Source organism: Opisthocomus hoazin, chromosome 19, assembly GCF_030867145.1.
Source record: "Opisthocomus hoazin isolate bOpiHoa1 chromosome 19, bOpiHoa1.hap1, whole genome shotgun sequence".
Taxonomy (NCBI): domain Eukaryota; kingdom Metazoa; phylum Chordata; class Aves; order Opisthocomiformes; family Opisthocomidae; genus Opisthocomus; species Opisthocomus hoazin.
Genome location: NC_134432.1, coordinates 15,877,744 through 15,887,782, shown reverse-complemented (window position 1 = coordinate 15,887,782; position 10,039 = coordinate 15,877,744).

Below are 10,039 nucleotides of genomic sequence, written 5' to 3'. Positions count from 1 at the left end.
TCCAGCCTGACCTTGAACGTTTCCAGGGATGGGGCATTGACCACCTCTCTGGGCAACTGGGGTTTCAGCACTCTCAGTGAAAAACATTTCTTCCTTCTATCCAGTCTGAATCTCCCCTCTTTCAGTTTAAAGCCATTACCCCTTGTCCTGGCGCTACAGGCCCTGCTAAAAAGCCTGTCCCCATCTTTCTTGTAAGCCCCTTTAAGCACTGGCAGGCCGCAGTAAGGTCTTCCCGGAGCCTTCTCTTCCCCAGGCTGAGCAGCTCCAGCTCTTCCAGCCTTTCCTCCCAGCAGAGGGGCTCCAGCCCTCGGACCATTGCTGGGGCCTCCTCTGGCTCCGCTCCATAGTGTGTATACGAATCTGGTAAACAAATTGTGATGACATGGGTAACAGAAGTTATAATTATTGATTGGATAACCCATTTAAGCTCCTAAGAAATTTAACATAATGTTTAATTTCCAAAGTCTATCAGCAGCAGATGAGTTAGTACACACATGAAGACATGGACTTCATGGCTCATGCACTTGGTGTATATCATACAGAGCAGATTCATTCCTCCTGTGGTTACATTTGAAGCTCTAGAAAGGAACATGATCCTGAAAATCAATTTACTATTCACCATTTTTTGTGAAACGCTGTATGCGGTAACACATCTGAGAGCTGGTAATATATTTTCAACATTACTCAGAAACAACTGAAATTTCGAACTTCTTGCATTTTAATGTAGTTTTTCCTAGATATTACAAGTGAGTTGTGGTAAATCTGAGACAGGCAGGCAGCCACAAACAGCTGTTGTTTTTCTTTCTGTCTCTATATCATGTAATCAGAGAACTGTCTTGTGTTCTTGAGAGAAGCATTGTACCGAGACAGTGCCACCCTGGAATGGGTTTTTACAAAAACAGTTTCTATGCCATCAACAATGCCTTCAGCTGCTGCTGGAATTGCATGGAAATGTAACAATGACATGGTTAATGACAAAAGCCAATGGTCAATATTTCTCCTTTGTCATCGCTGTAACTGAAGAAGATTGCTGTTGTCCTTTTGTTTTATGAGAACATTATTATCCAGAATATTTTAGAAGGGCTAAAAACTATCTGCCATTTTGATTCTACGATCTGGTAGAACTGTGTGTAACCAGGCAATAGTAAGCCTTTCATTAAATCAGGAACATACATTACAAAGAGGTACTAACACTGTTACACAGTCACACGGATTCTATTTTCATAAATTATCTACTTGATGTTCTGCATCATGTTCATATCAAGCAAAGGTACTATGTAGAGCTACAAAGGGACAGGCTTCTCATTAGAATGAATAATTAGGGGAAGTTCTGCTCTTTCAAAATGTATTTTCATTCCAAATGCAAATGTTTAATTCTGTTCTTAATTAAAAATAGAGATATTATAATGCTGTCATGAATGAGTGGTTAGGTCGCTTAAATGATCACTCAAAGGTTTTGCAAGAAAAGATTTTACTAAAAATTTAGAAAGTGTGATTTTACAAAGTTTGTTGGCAAGGTTCACTCTATTACTTATTAAATGCATGGAATACAAAATAAAAAAGGGATTTTGAGTAGATAATTATTAGTACAGAGTAAAAGAAAAGTGTAAGGGGGTAAGGAGACCCTCCCGCTGAGTCACCAGGTTCAGACTGGACCCCCTTGCTCTCTAAACTCCTTCTCAGAGAGGAGCCTGGGTGAGGCTGGATCCAGAACCGGCCTTAGACCACAACAGTTTATGTCTAAAGGATATGTATAGCAGCAATTCATGGTGTGTTCACAGTTTAAAGAAAGAGGAAGGAATTCACAAGAGTGAATTCACAGGAATTTAGCAGCTATTAATCATGGGTTATCTTAACATTTACAGAATGATTAAAAAGAAGATGCTATTACAATCCCAGTAACAGAATATTGTGCTTTGAATTGATTCACACACACACAATCATAAAAATTCCCCTCCAGTTCAGTGAGATACTCACTTCAAATCAAATGATTTCTCAATGGGCGAAGGCTGAGTCTCAAGCAGATCAGCCCTGGTCCGTGAGTTACTCTGAGAAGTGTCCCACTCAGAGGGAGATACTGGGCGCAGCCCGCTGCAGACCAGAAGAGCTCAAAAGGCCTTCCTTGGTACCACTGTTTATTATAGAGTCTCCAGATGATTGACTTTAGGCATCAGTCATTCTCCTGGTCACAATCCATATGATGCAATCCTGATATTTAGACAGCAACTATACAAATCCAGTGCTACCCAGACTGTACAGTTCTGGCATTTACCAGGCAGGTGCGACTCCAGGCATCAGGAGTTTCAGGTGCGGTCAGGAAGTGCCTGATCGGCCCAGCTCCCTGCTCTCGTACAGAGACGAGGAAGGTGCCGAGTCGTCCCAATTCACTGAAGGCCGGAAAAACGGCTTAGTCGCCCCAGCTAACCAGTCTAGCAGCGTAAGCAAGAATACAATGTTGGCTGGTTCTGGGATTGCCAGGTGTCAGGGGGGGCTGCACCACCACAAATGCATAATACGAATTGCATTTAGAACATAAATATCAAACAGCTAAATCAAAAATTCTTTAACTGTCAGTCAAATATGATTAATGTAAAATGATTCAACCCTTTAAAAACACTATTCAATTTTTTTTTTAAGGTATTGTTAAAATTGTAATGTTTCCATGGAAATTTTAGGTCCCAGTTTCCACAACCTATCCAACTGGAAATGCAGCTACAGCTGTGTTGTAGACCATATAAAAAAGTGAGCCTGGCATGCTGAAACAGTTGAGAGTTGCTTTTCGGGAAGAAAACTCTCTCACTACAGAAAGAGTGGGATGTGGAATTACGTCCAGATCTAAAGTAGAATCAAGATAGTGTACTGATGTCAGGAGGAGCCTCAGGATTCACTATGAGTGAGAAAGGCAGAAACTTTTTGAGGCAAATTATTGTGCTGTGCCAGCCTTACATTCCGCACCTGCAAAGTATTGGTACATAATTGCCCTTCAGCAAGAAAATACCTTGAAATTGTGCACAGATATCTAAAGGTATTTGTTGTTAGCTTCAATCATTGCTTTCTGTTCACGATAAGTGCTGCATGGATCTAATCTTGATTTGTAGAAGACGACTGACTGATACATTCTTTCACCACTTTAAGACTTGGTCTATGGGTATGTTGTCATACAAACCAGGAACACCACACAACGTGCATGTCTTTGACAGGCTGATGCTGGTATTTTGCAGGCAGTTCCGTTATACTAAGATAAAAAAGGGAATCAAAATGTGAAATGGTAATTGAAGTTAACCAGACTATTGCTGCTGTAGGTATTTTTGTACAGCCCTACCCTTATTATAGTTAAAAGTTTTGTAACCTTGTAAGTTTAAAATTAACTAGAGAAACTAAGAAACAGGATTTTGAATAATGTTACTGTTTCATAAGAAGGATGTACCTGTCCAAAGCAGAATCAGAGAGTGATGAATCGTAAGAATAGCTAACGAGCTATGAAAAGCTGCTGAGATTGCCAGAAGAAACAGGTAACTAGCGGAAAGGTAATTCTGGCAGGGGAGATCACGACCACCAACTCACGGACTGCCTACCCTGGTTAAACCCCAGACTCAAAAGATGAAGAAACTGAGCGTGCGTACTAATTTACATGCTGGACAAAGATACTTTCACCAATCATTTAATAGAATAACAATGCATGTGTATTAGGAAGATGAATATGCTAATGTTAAGTGTATACATGACTATTGATTTGTGAACGAGGTGTGCTGTCTTGGGTCAGACACCCACATCTGTGCAAAGACGCAATAAAGTACCTCTGCTCTGTGTGTACACTGGCGTATTGCCTACTGGGTAAATGAACCCCGGGTTTTGGGACAACAGTTCTATTGCTGTAACAATTCTTTTGTGGTGCTAAGATATAAACTACTTGCTAAATGACACATTCAAGCCTGAATGCAGCGTTGAGGATTAAGCTAAAGAAGTGAACCAGACATGAGAATGTAAATGTGATCTCCAAAGTAAGTCAAATAAAGCCAATGCAGCTCAGATTTATCTTTAGTCAGGATAAAAGGAGTCATGCTGAGCACCAGCCCCGTCAGCTGGAGTCGCTGCCGTAAGTACTTGAGAGCCATGCTTGAAAGTCAGTGTTGAAAGGCAGGCAGGCAAAGGCGTGCACTTCCATTTTGTACTTCCATTCCCTGCCTTCAATGAAATCTAACATTAGCAGAGAGAATCCAGCTGATCCGCATCTAATGCCAGAAGTACTGTTGGCTCAGATTTTCTTATATTATTAAGAGTTTAAATTGAAGCTTTGAGAATGTGTAAGTGCCAATGAAAACATGATTTTGGGCTACCTATTTTACATGAGATGAAGGAACTAAAAAAATATAAAGAAGGAACTAAAAAGAAAAAATTTACCACAGGGACATTTCTACAGACACCACAAAACTGAAATGGTAAGATATGAAAGAAGAACCTAGCAACTCAAAATTAAAACAGAAGTGAAGACCAGTTAGTCATTTCAGACCAATCCAGTGTTATGTGATCCACTCTCACAGACATACATTTCAAAATAGTTCCTGAAAAAGCCCATGCTGCTTCTTTTTGTATTTGCCTACATAAACTTGAACAAAGCCAGAAAAAGAAGTTGGGGTTCCGGGGAAGAAGACAGACAGACAAACCAAATCTGAACAAAGATACCTTACTTTAGCTACCGTTTTATTGACTGTGTTTGTGATGTGACAGTTTAAATTCTGACAGTCTGGCATTGTTGCTGCTGGGTAACAGATTTTCCTAACTGTTGTTAATTACTGCTTCCACGTTGCCCTGTAAGTGCCAGCAGTGGTTGTTTTCTGTAGCTGCACTCTGTGGATTATTTCTATTATAATAAGGTTTCTACTGCACTGTACAAAGTCATATTCCCTGTAGGGTAAGCAAACTTGTGTTAGCGACAGCAATATTGAGAAACTGTGTTATGACTTCACAGCAGCTGTTGTGACTGCAAATAAGGAACTAGTGAACAATTCTTTGACATTTCCTTTTACTCCAAGTTGCTGAGCTTGTCTGCCACGCACAACGTTCCCGAGTTTTTCCATGCACGCAGAACGGTGGAAGGCCGACTTCCTCTGTGACTTCAAATGTATTTGTCTACATTGTTGCTTTCTGCATTTGTGTTACTGTCACCTCTTAATACAGATGCTGATGAATCTGAAAATTTCTGGGTTGCAATGGAAACACGAATGCTCCTAGTTTAATGGAGCCTTGCTGTTACACCTGTGCATGTGCACTTTGAGCCATGAAGGAATTGTAGGTCTATAGATCCACAAAGCAGCTGAGTAAACCAACCACCTCACCGGGGCATTAAGATCTGTGTCGTGGAGCTTCTCAAGCTTCTTGTGTAAACAGTGTTCTAGACGTTTCTTTGAGAAACCCTTTTTAAATAAGGAAACTAAAAACTGACTGAGATGCAAGGATTTGTTTAAAGCAACAGTCTCACCAAACTGGGAGCGTAGCCATGGTTTGAACAGGGAGTTCGGAGTCAGAAAGACTGGCTCCTATTTCTGTCTTTTTGTGTGTTTGTGCCCTAAGGCAAGGCCCTCAATCACACTGATCTTCAGTTTTATATTTGTTGCATGAGGATTAGAATACTTCCCTTGATAGGAATGTTGTGAGGATTATGTTTTGTTTTGTTTTGAAAGCACTTACTTGGAGTTATATAATAATAAAACCTACTACTGGCAAAACTATTAATTATACTGCAATAGGTAGATCCAATACATTTTCTTATATCAAAGGTGGAGAGTTTTGAAACTCTAAGAAGTAACATTATGTTTTCAGAGAGTGTCTGGAACAATACTAGGAAAGGAGCCCATTGTAGGATTAAAATGTTGGCAGTTTTTACCAGTAGGGATACGAAATGCAGAAGAGTCTTGCAAAACTAAATTGGTTGTTTAGAGCATTTTAAAGCAGCCTGTTGCAAAGCGGTCACTGAGTGTTCCTCTCAGGAACAGCTATAAAGCAGATACTAGTCCCCTTCTGCTCTGAAAGCTTATGACATGCTTTCTGCTTTTTTCATTGTCTGTGGGTCCTTGGGCTGAGCTCTGCTAAAAAGGAGCGTTAAAGGCCCAAACAAAAGTACAGTGACTCTTCTCCTCCAGTCTCAGTGTGCTCTGTGCGATATACACCTCTGGGCTGCATTTCCTGGGGCCAGGAATTGAAAGAGCTGTATTTTGCCCCCAGTGACTTTGCAGGGAGCAGGATCATACTGAGGTCACTGACGGCAGACTTGGCAAGGATTGAATAGATTGGGTGAGGACCAAAACTTCCTGGCCTGGAGATGTCTCTGTCCAAGTGGAGTGGTTAAAACAAGCCTTCTTATTGCTGTCCTCAGTAAAAAGAAAGTGTTTTGTATAAAAATGTCTGTAACTTTCTGTACTGCTCAATTCTACGTTCTTCACGATGCTAACATGTAATTTAATCATTATTTAAAAAGTATTTTACAAGGATGCATTCTAAAACAAGGAAGCAGGTATTATAGATCATTGTATGTAATTTATTTGAAAAGAACAGAATCCTCAAACCTTCTATCAACTGTATTAACTCAGAGTCTTTACTTTTCCTGGGGTTTGTGGTAAAGAGATAAATCCAAGAGCAATGCTCATGTGACCAGAAAATTTGGATGCCATTCTTTCTTGACAGAGACTTCAGAAAGAGACACGTAGAAAAGGCTTTTCAAGAGCAGGCTGTATTGACCTAGCAGAAATCCACAAAGAAGGGTGGGACGATAGGCAGTATTCCATCTCTAGCAATTTAGTATTGTTACCAATTTAGTGGGTTTTAATTACTGTTGTTAGTTTCTGTCCAGATGTTCAGAATGAATAGGCTGAAGTCAGCCTTTTCTCAGTAACTGTTGTTGAAACACTGCTGCAGGCTTTCAAGCACTCACAAGAATAAAAGAATCAAAGAAATATAGATGCCATTACCCAATCTTCTGCCTTGCTCACATCTTTCGTGTACTTTAAACTTTATAGGAACGTTTGATAAAAGCACACAAAACGATTCAAAACCAGAACCTTTAAAGCAAATCTGTATTGCCTTTTACCTCATCTGACAAACGCAGACAGTTTTATACAAAATATGTTTTGGAGTAAATCACAGCAACATGAGTTTCAGTTTAAAAAGACCAATCTTATTCATAGTTAGGTAATGGCTTCTCATTTTCTTTGTTGCAGATAAGAAATAACAGTAATTATATGCCAGAACTGCTTTTCATTTCTGTTGAGGATTAAAATACGTTCTCCACAACCATTAAAGTGATTCTGAGAATTGTTGAGTGATCCTGAAGATGTGTCTGTGGCCACTGGAGGGGAGAAGTGCTGTCATGTGAGCGTCACCGAAGAGGTGCCATGTTCTGCTTCGGGATCAGGGAAGCAGCTCTGAGCAGGGCGGTGGTGTTACGAAACCGCATGGGAAAGGGCCGCGGTGTGTGTGCCTGCGGATCGAGGGGGCCAGGACAGCTTGGAATCTTCACTGGAAAAGGAGATCTGACTCAAATTGGCTGCTTACACCCTTTGCAGGCTGTGCAGTCTGTCGTCCTTTCCAGGCATCACAGATAGCGGTGATGATTACCTGTCATGACTTCCATCTTGTAAAAACACGAAAGCTAACACCTTTTGACTAATTCTGCCAGGACTGAGCCATAAATAGAAAAGTAGTCAGTAGATTTTTGTGTGATATTTTAACAATTTTGAATTTTAAAACGTGTTAGGCGAATGTTCTAGTGTCTGTGTTAACAGAATAGTATTTGGGGAAATACCAAGTGCTCGGGGGAACTGTATTTTATAAAAGACAGTAAACCAGACTGTAACTGGGTCAAAACAGTCAGATCATTTTCCATCTAAAGTCTCCCTCTTGTGGAAATAATTCTTACTGACTTGTTTTGACCTATTTTTCTAGTAAAAGTCACTCCATATAAGGTATTGCAAAACTTGGAAATGGTTCTGTTTCACAGTGCTATCTGTTTAAAAGTTAGGACTCTGACAATAACCGAGACTAGCCGTACAACTGTAGTAGATTGCTACCAGACTTTATAGCTTTCTAGTGAGTCCTTGCTTTTTATTACTCAAGAGATTTATTTATTGATTTATTATGTAGATAAAAAAAACCACTCAAATTGTTTTTCGTCTGTGTTTTTCACCCTGTATAAGAGGCTTGTGCCCAGATGACGTGGAGTGTAGCATCCAGTGCCTTCCTGGTAGGGGCCGAGTAATAATTAGGGGGTGGGTGATTCATGGAAAGCAGTCACTGCAGAAAGCAGAGGATTCCCTGTACATTGCTACATTAAGAAAAAGGAATTAGTAATGTCATAGTAATGGAGATGGAAAATGCCCGTTCTGGAAAGAGATTTCCATAGGAATATTAATACCCGTGGCGTGCTGCCTCATCGGAAGGTGCAATTTGAATCTTGGGCACTGATACACAACAGAATTTCATGCTTTCCTTAATGTGTGGGACTGAAATAAAATCCTCTAGCAGTCTGTTAGGAGAGGAAATCATGTTACTTAGATTCAGTGTCTAGTATGTATTTGGGCAGGAAGAACCATTAGCTCTTTTCAATCACACTTAAGCCTTAATCAGCTCTCAATTCTAAAATAAGTAGAATCCCTCCACTTGCTTGAATTGAAGCTCTTTGCTTTTGGGGCCTAAAGCTAATGAAGCATCCTGTTCCTTCTCAAAAGCATAAATCATCCTCTGCAAACGCGCTGTGTGGCTGCCCTCTAGCAGCTCCGGTGGTAATTTTGCTTTAAATAGAGATGTAACTACTTTTAACAGGTCTGTAGGCCCCACGGCTCTCCAAAAAGACAATCTCGAAGGAGTTCGGTTAAACACAACGTAAAACTGAAAATCTGAATATTAATCTGGAATATCAGGAGTCTTAATTGTGAATGTCTGGACTCATTATCTGTTTCTGTAGTTTCTGTGTTCATGTAAGGAAAGTTTGTACGTGGAGCTGAGAGTCTGGGTAAATTTGTTGGACTGGAGATATACAGAGTCCTTCATAGTTACTTTTATTAAAATTTTTCATCTCCTGAATCACTGAATGTTTTTTTAATCCCATGAGCTGTGATATTTGGGCAGCATCTTGAGTTTTTCAACAAGGGCAAATGCAGGGTCCTGCAGCTGGAGAGGAACAACCCAATGCACAGTACAGGCTCAGGGCTGACCTGCTGGAGGGCAGCTCTGCGGAGAGGGACTGGGAGTGCTGGGGGATGACAGGGTGACCATGAGCCAGCAGCGTGCCCTGGTTGCCAAGATGGCCAATGGTCTCTCATGGAGAAGGGTGTGGGCAGGAGGTAGAGGGAAGTTCTCCTCCCCCTCTGCTCTGCTCTATGGGGGCCCCATCTGCAGTGCTGCGTGCAGTGCCGGGCTCCCCAGTTCAAGAAAGATGAGGAGCTACTGGAGAGAGCTCAGCGGAGGGCTACGAGGATGATGAGGGGACGGGAGCATCTCTCCTATGAGGAAAGGCTGAGGGAGCTGGGCTTGTTCAGCCTGAAGAAGAGAAGGCTGAGAGAGGATCTTAGAAATGCCTCTAAATATCTGCAGGGTGGGTGTCAGGAGGACGGGGCCAGACTCTTTCCAGTGGTGCCCAGCGACAGGACAAGGGGCAACGGGCACAAACTGAAGCAGAGGAAGCTCCAGCTGAACCCGAGGAAGAACTTCTTCCCTCTGAGGGTGACGGAACCCTGGCCCAGGCTGCCCAGGGAGGCTGTGGAGTCTCCTTCTCTGGAGATATTCCAGCCCCGCCTGGACGCGGTGCTGTGCCCCCTGCTGTGGGTGACCCTGCTTGGGCAGGGGGTTGGGCTGGGTGACCCACAGAGGTCCCTTCCAACCCCCCACCATCCCGTGATTCTGTCTTAAGTATTGCCTGCCAGAAGTGTTTAAAAAACCTATTTAAAAAAATCAAAGCCAAAATTAACAAACGGGTTAGAGAGTTTCACAGGACTTGTAAAAGGACCAAGATATAATATTGATTTTACTGGAAACTGGAAACAGAAAG